The sequence below is a fragment of the Watersipora subatra genome, chromosome 6 (assembly GCF_963576615.1).
Source record: "Watersipora subatra chromosome 6, tzWatSuba1.1, whole genome shotgun sequence".
Classification (NCBI taxonomy): Eukaryota; Metazoa; Bryozoa; class Gymnolaemata; order Cheilostomatida; family Watersiporidae; genus Watersipora; species Watersipora subatra.
Genome location: NC_088713.1, coordinates 66,059,190 through 66,074,446, shown reverse-complemented (window position 1 = coordinate 66,074,446; position 15,257 = coordinate 66,059,190).

Genomic DNA, 15,257 nt, shown 5'->3' with positions numbered 1-15,257 from the left:
GGCCAGGGCAAACAATATGACAACAATACATGAGTTGGTCATTTTATATTGGGAGTGGCAAAATATCAATCAAAAACTAGGAAAAAAAGGACATTATTTGTATGATTTTGGGTAAATTATATTTAACTTCAAGCATTATTACGACCCCTACCAATCTCAAAATTGGTAAAAATAGGTAAATTGAAATGTTTTATGTTCCATGGATCCATTTTTTGTTAGGTACTACCCTTACACTGTAGAAATTCAAAGTTTGCAGGTTCATAGTTTGGTATCCTTGATCGAAGTATGTTTGCAATAAAAACCTATACCCAAAAACCTAACAAGGCAACGCGACCGCACCGCGAGAACTGTGTTAGCCCCGAAACCCAGGCTAGCACAATCCCAGCAGAGCTCAATCCTTAAACCCCGCCCATTTGATAGCCGTCGCCTATCCTTGGGGGGGTTTATAACATTGGTTCATTTTATACCACTTTTTATTTATCCTTGCTTTCTACCATCAGCTTTGTGCATCCTTCGTTCTGACACTAGAGAGGTAGTCTAGCTCTATGGAACACTAATTGTTACTTTCTCTTTTAGAATCAATGGTGGTGGAGGAAGAACCAGCTAAACTTGCTCAGCTAATAAAAAGCCAACTTACATGCAAAATCTGTTTAAGTGATCTCGTTGGCATTATCTTCTTTCCTTGCAGTCATCCTGGTACGTTTTTGCTAACAATTTAAATTATTGTCTGCTCATATTGAAATTTATACAAATCAAAGCAAAAGGATGTATTGAAGTGCACTATTTGCACTATGAATATCCTAGTATTTGACTCTTTTATTTTAGCTCACTATTCACATACCTATGTTAATGGTCTTTTCTGCTGTGGCAATTACTCTATAATTAGAGCAACTCTATTGTAGTCTGCTGTATAATGTGCAGTGCCGCAATGAGCCAGTGCCCAATGTGTCGATGCTCCATAAATGGAACAATTAATCAAAGCCAACTTTTAAAAGAGGAATACCAAGAATCTTATCTTTTTTACTTCATTGGTGAGCACCACTTGTGTAATTATTCTGTATAGGATGGAGAATCAAGAATAGCTAAGCTTGTTTTAGCTTGGCATTTCTTCAAAAGTTTGACCATTTATCAAACATACTCCAGTGTCCCTAATGAATCTGACATAGTTTGCTAGTTTATGCACAATTTTTATTTAAATGAAAAACTGCAAAAATCCTAAAAAAAACTTGAAGAGGTTTGACTGTAGACGTTCAAATGTAAAAGTTTGACTGTAAAGCTTTGACTGAAGAGATTTCACAGGAGAGGTTTGACTGTAAAGGTGTGACTGTGGAGGTTTGACTAAAAACGTTTGACTAGAGAGGTTTGACTGTAGAGGTTTGACTGTAGAGGTTTGACTGTAAAGGTTTGACTATGGAGGTTTGACTATAGAGGTTTGACTGTGGAGGTTTGACTGTAGAGGTTTGACTGTGGAGGTTTGACTGTAGAGGTTTGACTGTAAAGATTTGACTGTAGAGGTTTGACTGTAGAGGTCTGACTGTACTAGCTGCCTGCTGGTGTAATCTTAATTTACACATCATCTATCTTTTTCTATTTATGGAGCGACGAAACTTTGGGAAACTTTAATGCCTCATAAGAAAAGCCTTTTAAATTAATTAAAACTTTTGCAGCAAAAGTTTTTAACCTTGACCCACAGATAATCTCCCATTTTCAAGCTGGCATTATAGTAAATAAAGTGGTTCTGATTCATCAATGTAATCTTTTGTTACAAAGGATTTGGACTCTCTCCTGCTGATAACATTAGCCTCTGCCTGTGCTACAGAAGTGTGCCCTGCTTGCCCTGCATTCTCAAAGACTCTGCGCCTCACTAACAGTAGACACTAACAGTATTAGCACAGATGCTTCCAAAAAAGATCAACAACTAGTTGCTGAAAAATTTAAAATTAAATTATATATGCAATGTGTAAAACACAGTGATCCATTTTTGAAGGTATTATATATTATTTATATTATTGTGTATATCATATTGTATCATATCATATTTATCACTCGAACTTTTGCCTGTTTACTCAGCCATCTGAACTTACTCACCAGTTGCCGAGCCTCCTCCATCTCCAGTGAGGCTCAGTCAGGTTACGGTCACGGTGACCCAGGAGTCAGTCTTTACGGATTGGCCACGGGGCCATGCCAGTATCATGTATACTATATCTATGTATACTAAGCAATTATAGAGATTGCTACGCATTTCACTGTTTCCATGGCAGTAATTCGGTTCCAGCAATTAATCGGATCTACAACTACCTTGTAGATTTGTACTAGAGATGCCCCGATTCTAATTTCACCAGCCGATTTAGATACCGATTCGATATAGCGATTCTCATTGAAAAATAATCCGGTTCAGATACTGATTCAGATCTTTTGGGTTGCATAGATAATTGTTAATTTTATTATGTAAATACAATGCAAAGAAAATATAAATATTGATGCATTATTTGTTTGTATTTATGGAAAAAAGACATACATGTACATACATTCACATACTGCCATACCATGCATCTAATAACAAAACAGTCCATGGTTCTTGAAATCTGTTATTAATAATGGTAATTACCGTTTGTGGTACAGCTTTATCTGTGATAATTACGTCTTTCTTCTACTGCTGAACAAACTTCTGCTCCTGTACTGTTTAGAGCAAATAAATGTTTCGTTTAATTACAGTTAGTGATTCAATTATCTCAGTGAGACGTCTTTATCTTCTATCACTATCGATGTAGCCAGTAGTACGGAAGAAGGACTCACTTGCCACAGATGATGGAAAACACGCTAAATACCGATAAGCCACTGAGGTTATTTTATGCGATACAAACGGTGCATCATATAGTCAGGTTCAAGAGAGGGATAGATAACTTTATGCATTGGCTGCTCAAATTACTTTCGTCATGCTAGTAAATAGAAACATTACACATGATTCATTACACATTCTCATGATTGTTCTTTTGTTCGTGATTGGCTGCAATAAACTATATCACTGTAATTGGGAAATACCACACTTTGTAATTACGTCCTGACTAAAGCCAAAATATTCCTCAGCTGTGTGGATGTTTACTAGGCTATATACAGGAAATAGATTGTGTGACAGGCTCGGAATTCATTAGGTAAAAAGAAGGAGGTTGCAGCTGATGATTTGTTATTAGTGTAGCAGGCTAAAATACGGTTTTCTGCTAAATAGTTGACCTGTAAAAAGTATCTGAAGTTTCCGATTTTTAAGAAAAGATCGGCCGATACTGATTCAGATACTTAACACCCATATCGGCACCGATACTGATTCCGATATTAGAATCGGGGCAACTCTAATTTGTACATGAACATATTTTATTGTACATGTACGTACTGTACATGTATGTATTGTACATGTATGTATTGTACATGTATGTATTGTACATGTATGTACTGCATATATATGTATTGCATATATATTTGTATAACTATAAGTTAGCTTATGCATTGCCCACTAGTTGATCTGTTAGAAATTTTATTATATTCATATTTTTTTGTTTTTGACATAAATGCTGGTCTCTTTTGCACTGTACTATTGTACAGTATAATTCTTGTTATAAATAATACAGGCTACTCATGTTTTGTATATAATAAATAATGTGTATACAAATAGAACCAATGATGCTTTAACATGTATCTGTACAATGACTAAAAAGTGTACATTCGTAACCTGTGCAATAATAATCTGTACAGCCCAGGCTAACAGATGAGCATTTAATAATCCTGTATCATGGACCCCATGTGGTACTTGGTGACAAGTGCTATGACCCATTCATGCCTTTTACACATATGGCACTTGGTGATAGGCACTATGACCCATTCATGCTTATTATACATATGGCATTTGGTGACAGGTGCTATGACCCATTCATGTCTATAATTATACATAATAGCTGTATTTTTCAGACTCAAGTTGGCTGGTCCGCTCAACAATATGCTTGTTGATGGCTTGTTGAAACATTGATTTAATTTTTAAAGTAAGGAGGAATAGAAATGAGTAAAGGAGTTTATTCAGTAGCGGCTAATAATAGCTTCAGTAAAGTGTTGATAATTTAATGAAGAATTTTATTTTTAGCTCTATTGTCGCTGGCATAGAAAAACACATACTTGGTGTGAGGTTTGGCTACATGGGTCGAAAGTAATTATTAAACTGCAGCCACTGTGATATGTACTTAATAATTAAGAATATTCAAGTAGACTATGATCCTAGGTATGCGCTAAGAGCCTTGGGTGGGAGCTTTGACATCGCGCTCACAACCAAATCGACATCACAAATGAGTTTGAACCCAGCTATGTTAGTGTATTAGGGTTGCTAATTGCTACAAAGCAATTAGCATAATAATAGTTATAAGAGTTATTATAAAGCTTCAATAAAATATTGCCAATTGTATGAAAATTTATATTGTTAACTCTATTGTCCCTTGTATGGAAAATACCCATACTTGGTGTGAGGTTTAGTTGCCTAGGTCAAAATTAGTTGTCAAACTGCGGCCACTGTGATATCGACTTCATAATCTACCTCTACACTCATATCTACCATTCTAAATCAGACTAAACATCCCCAACTTCAACTCGTAAAAAGTTAGGCTACGTCCCATATTTATGAGCGGAGCTTGTTGTACTGCTTGTGTTGTTTTTGAGACCGATATTGAAACGCTGTAAAAAAGCCTTCATGAATTTGAAAAGTAAAAAACGAGTATTTATTTTTAGTTCAAAATCGGAATCAGGCTGTCTGATTTACATAATGAAAATGATAAAAGTTATATGTGGCAATTACAGGTAAAGCTTAGAACTCGTGTACAATGTATCATGCACAAAAGAGGTTTGGTGAACGCATACTAGAATTAATTTTGTGCAAATGAACAAAGGTTTTCCTACGACCAAACGAGTGAGGCGATTGTTTGGGAGCTTTAAGATAAATGCATATGTGCACACAACTCCCAAAAATTATTCATCAACATAGTCGCAACCATTGTGCCGAAATCTCATCAACAAATTTACCATTTTTCAATGGAGTCATCTAAGTATAATAACAATACAAAACATATAAACCTATTTAAATATGTTACTAAGTCTTTGAAATATGTAAACAATATCGTAAACCTTACCCTTCTGATCGGATTATACATAAATAGACAGATTAATTTGGCCTAAAATCATAATAAAAACTTGAAAAGCTTTTTTAATCAAAATTAAGACCGGCCAATGAAACGCCGATAAGGCCGTGCGACGAAACGTAGAAGCATTAGGCAGTGCGTATTTCACAAGAAAAAACGTGTACATTTCACCAGTATATGGCATTGTCCAATTGCCAAAGGTTTTTTTAATTAACGTAAAAGTACTGAAAAGTAATTGTTTCTTTTTTGCCGATTCTACAGGACTCTGACATTTTGGACACTTATGAGTACTTTGCTATTCCAACTGATGTCTAAAGTAGTGAAAGTAAAGGAAATGACGATGATATTTTCCTATCGATTCTTATAAGATTATTACAATATTTAACTGTAAGAATAGTTATTCAATTTTATAAGATTATCATGAGATTTAGTTATAAGAATAATCATTCGAATTTACAAGATCAAAGTAGATAGTGACCGATAGTGTGCAATATGTTACTGTTATTATTTTTCTAAATCTTTTGTTGATGATACTGCGGCTGTGACCAATATCGTGGTACTGCCAAGCCATTTTTATTATCTGCAAAATTAAGTAATAAGCCTACATTTTCTCATAGATATACACCTATTTCTATGACAACCAGCTAAAGTAATTTTAGATTTTTAAATTAAGCATAGTTTTTTAGATATAAATACCGAAATCCAGATAGATATCACAGCTTATTGATACTGGTTGCTCTGACCAATGATATACAGCCCCCAGCCTGTGTATATTACACCGCAGCTTGCCATTTTACTTCTAATATTGCATTTCTCCTATTGCAGGGGAGAGATATAAACATATAGTCATTTCCTTTCATTATTGCTGTTTGTTGTACATAATAACACCCAGTACATTACAGCTACCATTGCAGCTACTATTGCAGTTATCCTATTGCACTGCAGTGCCATTTGACTGCTAATATTGCATTTCTCAACCATCAGTACACTTTCTTTTTTCCATTATCACCTTGGTCGAGGGCTGTATGACAGGGGAATTTCTAGTTACAAATTTTAAATGAAATGTGGCAACCACTGGCTATAGTGGCCATTTTTGGCCAGTCCCGAGGTGGCCGCTATAAGCGGGCACCGCTGTATTAATCTTGTCTGGGCAGTTCTTTCTATTTCTTTAGCTGGTTTATGTGTCTGACAAATTTCAGCCAGCGAAAACATAAGCGGTATTTTGTACGAACCTGAGAATCATTACTTTACAGTGATCTATTGACCAATAGATCAATAGCATAGATTTCATAACCATCCAATCATATTGACGGTCTCACTTAATGATTTTATAAAACCTTACGTTGCCTGGTCACCACTAATTCTTCGCAGATATTTTATTTTGGCCCGATTAAAGTTATTTATTACAAGGTTTCACTGTCTGTTCTGTTAGAGAATATATGAACTAACCACAAGAGTTAAAGTAGGTCAAAGATATATTAAGCTGATTTGCTCGCTAGCCAGCATGCATTCAGCATATCAGTGAATGGTAGCTGATTGGTGGGCTTGATGATCCTGTCTGCGGCTTTTTTGTGGTAAGCTAGCTGATGGTCACCATTGACAAATGTTTTAATATAAATCCCGAAATGCATCGAAAGAATAATTCAATTTGGTGTGAAAACCAACTAGTTCTGTGATAATATTAGAAAGTTTTGACTGAAGCCTTCCTGAACGATAAATAGTAGCAAAATATAATAATAACAGAATAAAATAATAAAAGGCTATAATTAAAAAATATTAAATTCACATAATGCTACAATATAAATTGACGAAATATTTTGTTTATACTTGACGCCTGAAGTCTGCAAGGCAGATTCCTGTGCCAATGTTTTGCAATGCCTCTTATCCTGCCTCTATTGTGCTTCTAATTTGATAATTGTGGTAAACTCGCAACGTGCAGCTATTCAACTTACATTAGCACTACCGTACTATGCTTATAAGTTCTTTTCTGAATAAGGCTACAAGCATAAAATATTGTCCAAATAAAGCATTATATGGATAAAGCATCATCTAGATAAATTATTATCTGCATAAAGTATTATCTGCATAAAGTATTGTATGATTACAGTACAAAATATAAAGTATTTTCACAGGGATAAAGCATACGAGTTGTTAAAAGTTAAGATTTTTGCTTAGCATGCGTGGATTTTCAAGATGTTAACAAACACGTAAGCATCATCATTCAAATATTTCACTATTCCGATATCCTAATAACATTATGTTTATGTAAATAGTGTCTTGGTTAGTTTATCTGAATAAATAAGTCTATTTAAGTTTAGCTAATATTTGTGAAATCCAATTTGCAAAAACTTGTTCACTTACATGCGGTATTTACGAAGTGAAATCGTATAAAATCAACTAACGTTGACCTTGACAGTAAAGTGAACAGGTGTCAAAGCTTGCGCAGCAGGCAAATAGGTTGTATAGGTTCGTATTTAAGGAGAGTGCAACTGCACTAGTCTTATACACATGTTTACTTGCTACATGACATATGCTAAATATAGCTCCTTCCCCCTAGAGCTATTCTTCAGTGAAATTCTGGAAGATTCCGCATTAGCCTAAATTCCATTCTTCAGTGTAAAACACAAAGTCACAAACACAAAATTGTGGAATGATCGGGCACAAAAAACTTTGTTTGCAAATCTGCTGGTGTGAACTCAGCATTTGTCTTGTGAATATGTTTACTTGCTACTTGATCTGCCAAAAATGAATTAACGGATTCTTAACAACATTGTGCCATTGACAGCACCTGTCAAGGCGAGTTACTGTAACAAGACTTTTGTCACTATGATTATTTCATAGAACATCACTACGCGAATGCTTCGACCACGAATAGATTTACCAGCTGTAGCTGAAGCTCTTAGTAGGGGGCTGGACAGTGAAGATGTAAAGGCAGCTTTCGGCAACAGAATAAAGGTTAATACCGCGATGCAAGTGACAGAATAAATGTTCCACTCAAGAGATGCATCATGAATTCCCCCTAGTGAGTGGAAAAACCCCAGATGGCTTTTTTCCAAATCCTCTGGCCAAAATCAATAGCTTTAACATGACCGGCAGACAGGCATGACATGTCAGGCTGGTGCCTGAGAAAACCATTTTATCTAAGGCATTATCAGGCCTCTATTTCCTGGTTGCAAGTCGGGGGGCGGCTGCAAATGTTAGCACCTGTTAGCAAATGCGACCCTCAAAGTATGCATAAATTCCATAGATTGTAGACATCAAAATTTACATATATGTATTGTTTACGGTTTATGGTAGGCAAAACCTTTCTTTATTCAACGAACGATACAAAAAATATATTATAAAACTCATGACACTACATATTTTTAAAAAGGGCAGAACAAGAGTTATTACTTTTTTATTGCAATAGCTTTTGCTCTGTCAATGTGTCAATGGCAGAAATCTTTCACAATTGATTCTGAATCTATTTCAACATATTTATATATGTGTAATATTACATGTAAAAGATTATTTAGACAAGCCTGCCCCATAGTGCTCCTCATCAATGTTTTGATTCGGCTATGTTATAATAAGGAAATTGCAAATTTGAGGGTCTTCTTCGCACCCCCACTATAAGCAATAAAGTTCAGTTTCTAAGTCATAACAAAGTCTCACGAGATCACTCATTTGACTAGAACACTGCGGAGACAATATAGAAAGCTGCTAGTATATTGGTTGTTGGAAATTCCGAGTGAATGAGCTTAGTCTGCAATTCTTAGTAATTAGCCATCACAAATTATTAAAAGGTTGGGGAGGCTCAGCCGGCTAGCAGCCCCAGGGAATACAGGCCTGGGTATTACGACAGTCCAAGGCGTTCAGATCCTGGAAACCAACTAAAGATCATTTGATACTTGTTTTCTCATGTTCAATTTATGCACCCGCCGCTGTTCCTTATTAATAAGGTAGAGCTTTTTCTTACTGGACAAGAAACAGTTTGGCCAGTGAATCTGGAAAGTGTTTCCTGATTAGCAGCTGCTGCATTCTGTACAAAAGGAAAACAAATTCGCTGTAATTATATCAGCATACTATTGTACATCATTGAAGGCTACAATAACATATTTTGAGCCCAGCTCTTAATAGAAATTCTGTAAATACAGTTTTTATAGCTTGAACTCACATTTCAGCATTTAGTATTTAGACTGGGTGGTATTTGAAGAGCCTATAAATTTTGCTAGGTGCGAGTCGTAATCACAGTCTATTTTCTATATCTTACTTATATAGCTAGTTGGCTCTTTTACTGTGAATAAATTGATGAACAGCACCTGAATGATGACATCAACAGCAGGTGTTGAAACTGCAACAGGTGCTTGTAGTAAAGTAACTGAGATGAAATGTGCCTCATTCTAAATGCTAAGCCCTGCAACTATGATGTAGGTGATTAACGCTTGTACATACATTGTACATCTATGTTGCGGCTTCATCTCTCACCTCATTGTCAGAGTACAGAGTACTAATTGATTTATCGCTGTGTTAACATTCTAACATCGCTTACTTACCAGGAAGGAGAGCAAGACTTCTGTTGGGCAGCAGAGATCTTTCGAGCAGTGAACATAGAGAAAGTCTTGACAAAAGTCTGTTTTCTGGCTAAAAATATAGTATGTAATAGTAAATAAGCAAGAGAGTAAAACTCCAACTAACTGTGTGTAATCAAGTGGTTGAACTGAAGATTGCGGTTTAAATTCACGAAGCAGTTGGTGCCACGTTTTTTTGTAGGTTTTTATAAAAAAACAATTTTCTCTTTCCAACATTTTCTAACAAAGTTTTGTACAAAATGTGACTAATGCTGCCATCAGTAGGCGGAGTTTCAATTAAATTTTCAAATCATATTAATTTATATGAAGTTCCCTTTGTACTAAACAAATGAATGTAGAGGTGGCTTCAGCGGTGAAAGTTCAGATACTAAATGTTGCGAATTGATGCGGTCATTTGTATAGAATTAGAACCTCCCCTTCAAATAATAACTTTGATAATTTCTACCCTTTTTTGATATTCTTATGTACATTTCTGTAAGAGTCTTTACGCTAATTGGACTCTAAAATTCAGTTGTAGTAATAGATGGAATCTTTATAGTAACTTTATGACATATATAGATAATTGAGTTTGTAAAGTTCCATGTCTTAGTATTGAGACTGATTAATATTATAGAGCTCTGCTTTTACTGCTTATTATCTTGACTCAAGGGATATCATAAAAGGTTGTTCGTTTGAAATAAACCTTGCATTTTGTGGGAAAACAAACTTCCTAGATAAGGTATCATAGTATCATTGCATGTGATTCACAATAAATATCAAAAAATGAATACTTCATACAAAACTTTGCTCCTTTTGCTCTTTGCTCACTATCTCTTCTTTTGTTTCACTTCATTTCTTCTCTCCCTTTGAAGCTTTCTTTTCCCTCGTCAACTATTAGTTCATAATAAGTTCCCTTTTTGTTTCCTTCCTATATTCTTTCTTTCTCTTTTTTCCATCCTTTCCTCATCTCTAACTTTTCTATTTCATTCTTTCATCAGTTTCTCCTATCTTTCGACCAATATCCTCCTCACTGTACAAGCAGCATTCCCTTGCACACTCAGGTTCTCTCACTGTACTTTACCTTGCCATTATGTCCCTACCTTCTCTTATACTGGCATCCAACACTTATGATCTATTCAGTTGGGTAACGCTCAAAAGGCAGACTCAGAGTGGCTAGCTATTCGCTTCTATTCCTTCAATGTAGTTTTATATCGCTCCTGTTTAAGTTTTATGTCACTCTAAATACATAGACTTGACTACTGCAATGTATATATTTTTAGCTTTTAAATTTTATACCACTTTGTATTTATTCTTGTTTCTTGCCGTCAGTTTTGTGCATCTTTTGTTCTGACATTAGAGAGGTAGTCTAGCTTTATTGAACACTACTTGTTACTTTCTCTTTTAGAATCAACCATGATGGAGGAAGAACCAGCTAAGCTTGTTCAGCTAATAAAAGTCAACTTGGATCTGTTTAAGTGATCTCGTTGGCATCATCTTCTTTCCTTGCAGTCATCTTGGTACGTTTCTGCTAACAATTTAAATTATTGTCTGGGCATATTGAAACTTGTACAAATCAAAACAAAATGACTTATTGAAGTGCACTATTTGCAGTATAAGTATTCTAGTATTTGGCTCACCATTCACGTACCCATCTTAATGGTTTTATTTGCTGTGGCAACTCTATAATTAGAGCAACTCTATTGTAGTCTGCTGTAAGATATGCAGTACTGCAATGAGCCAGTGCCCAATATGTCGACACTCCATAAACGGAACAATCAAAACCAACTTTTAAAAGGGATACACTAAGGATCTCATCGTATCTACCTCATTTGTAAGCACCAATTGTGTAATTTTTCTGTTAAAGAGGAAAGGATGGACAATAGCTAAGCTTGTTTTAAATTAACAGGTCTTAAAAAGTTTGACTACTTCTTAGGCAAGCTCTAGTGTTCCTAGTAAATCTGACATAATCTGCTAGTTTATCCACACTTGTCATTAAAATGAAAAAGAGGAAAAATCTAAAAAAACCTCGGAGGTTTGACTAAAGAAGTATGACTGAAAAGGTTTGACTGTGGAGGTTTAACTGTAAAAGTTTGACTGTAGAGGTTTGACTTTTGAGGTTTGATTGTAAAGATTTGACTGTAGAGGTTTGACTGTAGAGGTCTGAGTGTACTAGCTGCCTGCTGATGCCATCTTAATTTATGCTTCATCTATCTTTTTTCATTGATGAAGCAACGAAGCTTTGGAAAATTCAATGCCTTATAATAAAAATGTTTGAAATAAAATCAAACTGCAACAGAACAAGCCTCTGACCTTGACCAAACCTTCAGAAAATCTTCCATTTTCAAGCTGAAATTCCAGTAAATCACGTGGTTCTGTTCAATTGTTGTCATCTTTTGTTACAGATGAGGTTTAACTCAAGAGATTTGACTGTAGAATTATAGTAAATTAAATAATTCTGATCCATTGCTGTTATTTTTAGTTGCAGATGATTCTGTCTCTCTTCCCCTCATAACATCAGCCTCTGCCTGTGCTACAGATGTCTGCCCTGCCCCTCCCTGCCTGCCCTCTCAAAGACCCTGCACCCCATTAACAACAATACCAGCACAACCAGCTTCTGAACAGAATCACAAGCTAACTGCTCAAAAACTCAACTTTAAATTATATAATAAATGTGTAAAACACAGTAATCCATTTTTGAATGCATTATTTATTATTATGTACGTCATATTGGATCAAATCCCATTTATCACTCAAACTTGCGTTTTTTTATTCAGTTGTCCGAGTTTACGCACCGGTTGCCAAGTGTACACATTTCACATTTATCGTGGCAATTTGATTCTAGCAGTTAGTCGGATCTACTTGTACTTTATATATTTGTACACGTATGTTTTGTATTGCACATGTACATGTATGTAGTGGCCACGTATGTGTATATAGGTTAGCTCATGCATAGCCCGCTTGTTGATTTGTTTGAAACTTTATCTTTGATATTCATATGTTAATGTTTTTCCCCTTTGTACAGTACTATTGTACAGTATAATGATTGTTATTGTTGTAAATAATACAAACTAACCATTTTCTGTGACAGTCACGATAAATATTGTATATACAAACAAAACCAATGATGATTTAATGTATATCTGTACAATAACTAAAAAGTGTACAATGATAACCTGTGCAATTTTAATCTGTACATCCCAGGCTAACACATTAATATTTAATTATTCTGTATCACGGACCTTATATAGTAATTGGCTACAAGTGCTATGACACATTCATGCCTATTATACTTATGGAACTTAATGACGGGTGCTATGACCCATTTATGTCAACGATGGATAATAGCTCTATTGTTCCGACTCAAGTTGGCTATTCAGCTCAATAATTTGCTTATTGAGTCTATTATACATTTATAATAGTTCTAATTTTCAGACTCAAGTTGGCTGGTCACCTCAATAATATGCTTGTTGATGGCTTGTTGAAACTTCGATTAAACTTTTAAAGCAAAGAGAAATTGGAATGAGTACAGGAGATTATTCAATAAAGCTAATAGTGGCTTCAAAAAAATAATGACAATTTTATGATTAACTCTCTTGTTAGCTCTATTTTCCCTCGTATGAAAAAAACCCAAACTTGGTATGAGAAAGTTTAACTGCATATGTCGAAAGTAATTGTCAAGCTGCGGCCCCTGTGACATGTACTTAAACCATAACTGCCACATACAACTTTTATTGATGTTACTAGGTAAATCAGACACGCTGATTCTGATTCTGTACTCAAAATGAAGATTGGTCCACTGAATTTCAGAGTAATGAAAGCTTTTTTACAGCATTTTAATATCGGTCTCGAAAACAATAAGCTCGGCGCAACAAGCTCCGCCCATAAATATGTGACATACGCTAGCTTTTTAGGAACAGAAATTGGGAATATTTATTCCGATTTGGAAGGATAGAAATGGGTGTCTTAAAAACCATTATTATTTAAATTCAGTGTTCAAAATAATCTCAGTCTTTTCTGAAAGGTAGATAAGTTATTTAACATTGCATATTTAAAAATAAGCTGACAAAGCTCGGTAACAACGCCTTGTGATAAAATCACGCTTTTTTGAACTTCAGTCTATTCAGCTTATCTTCAGCGTTCAGCCTATTAAACATCCTGTAACAAGCTATGATCAGTTTATCTACCCTTCATGAAAGACTGAGATTATTTTACATGCTGAATTTAGATATGATGGGTTTTAAGACACCCGTCTCTATTATTCTAAATCGGACTAAACATCTCTAACTTCCGTTGCTAAAAAGCTGGTATATGTTACATATTTATAAGCGGAGCTTGTTCTGCCGATTGTGCTGTTTCGAGACAAATATTAAAACTCTTTAACAAAGTCTTCATGACTTTGAAAGTTGGTGGATAAATCTTTGTTATGAGTACAAAATCAGAATCAGCGTGTCTGGTTTACTTAGAAAAACGGCAAAAGTTGTACGTGACAGTTGCGGTTTAATAATATTCAAGTAAACTATCATCCTAGGTATGCGCTAGGAGCTCTGGGTAGAGGCATTGACATAATGCTCCCACCCACATTGACATTACAAATGAGTTTCCACCTAGCTATGTTGATGTGTTAGGGTTGTACAGAAAAGGAGCTAAAAATGAAGAGAGGGGATGCTACCAAGAACAAAGAGGAAATAAAAACAACTGTGAGAGTTGCTTGTAATTTTCCATGAGTAGGTAGTGGTGTCTGGTGTAAATGAGAGAGTCTGTAACTTTAATAAGTGTAATTATATCCTGAACCTTCAGTATTAACAATAAAAATAATCACAGTTGATTGCTGTTTGCAGCAGAATTATAAAAATATAATAAATATAAAATTATGTACCTCCAAAAGACAATAACACTATAAACCAATACATCTCCTCAAGATAGTGAAGTGTTACTTACATACAAACTGGTGAGTAGATGCATATCAAATAAATGCATATTCCCCAGTATCCCAGGTTGATGGAATATAGATAAATAAAAATTAACAGATGTTCAGATAAATATTTTGCAATATATCCTTTCCACAATATTTTCATCATGATGAAATAATGCAGCAAATTATAGTAAATTAATATTTACTATAATAAGAACCATGTCTGCCTGTCGCCACTCTAAAAACGTTGGGAAAGAATAATTGCTCCACACAATAATTATAACTCATGTATCTTTTGGCAAAGTTTTGCAGCCGAGCGCACTACCAACATCACCACCAAACCGCACTGCAGCATCAACAAATAATTGTGTACATAATTATTCCACAAGAGGATTATCTTTTCAGCTCACCTGACAGGCTTAGTACTAGGGTCTATTTTGTGCTCCATAGTTCTCATTTGGAGATTACAACCCTACGGAGATATCGTTCCTCAAATACCACCTATTTGAGTTTTAGTGAGCCAAGGTTATACCTCTAAGGTTCAGCAACCAGCAACTGACAGCGTGAAGAGTCAGTGAGGTGAGGAGCTTGTTATAGCTGAAATGTTGTGACTTTAGTAAATTT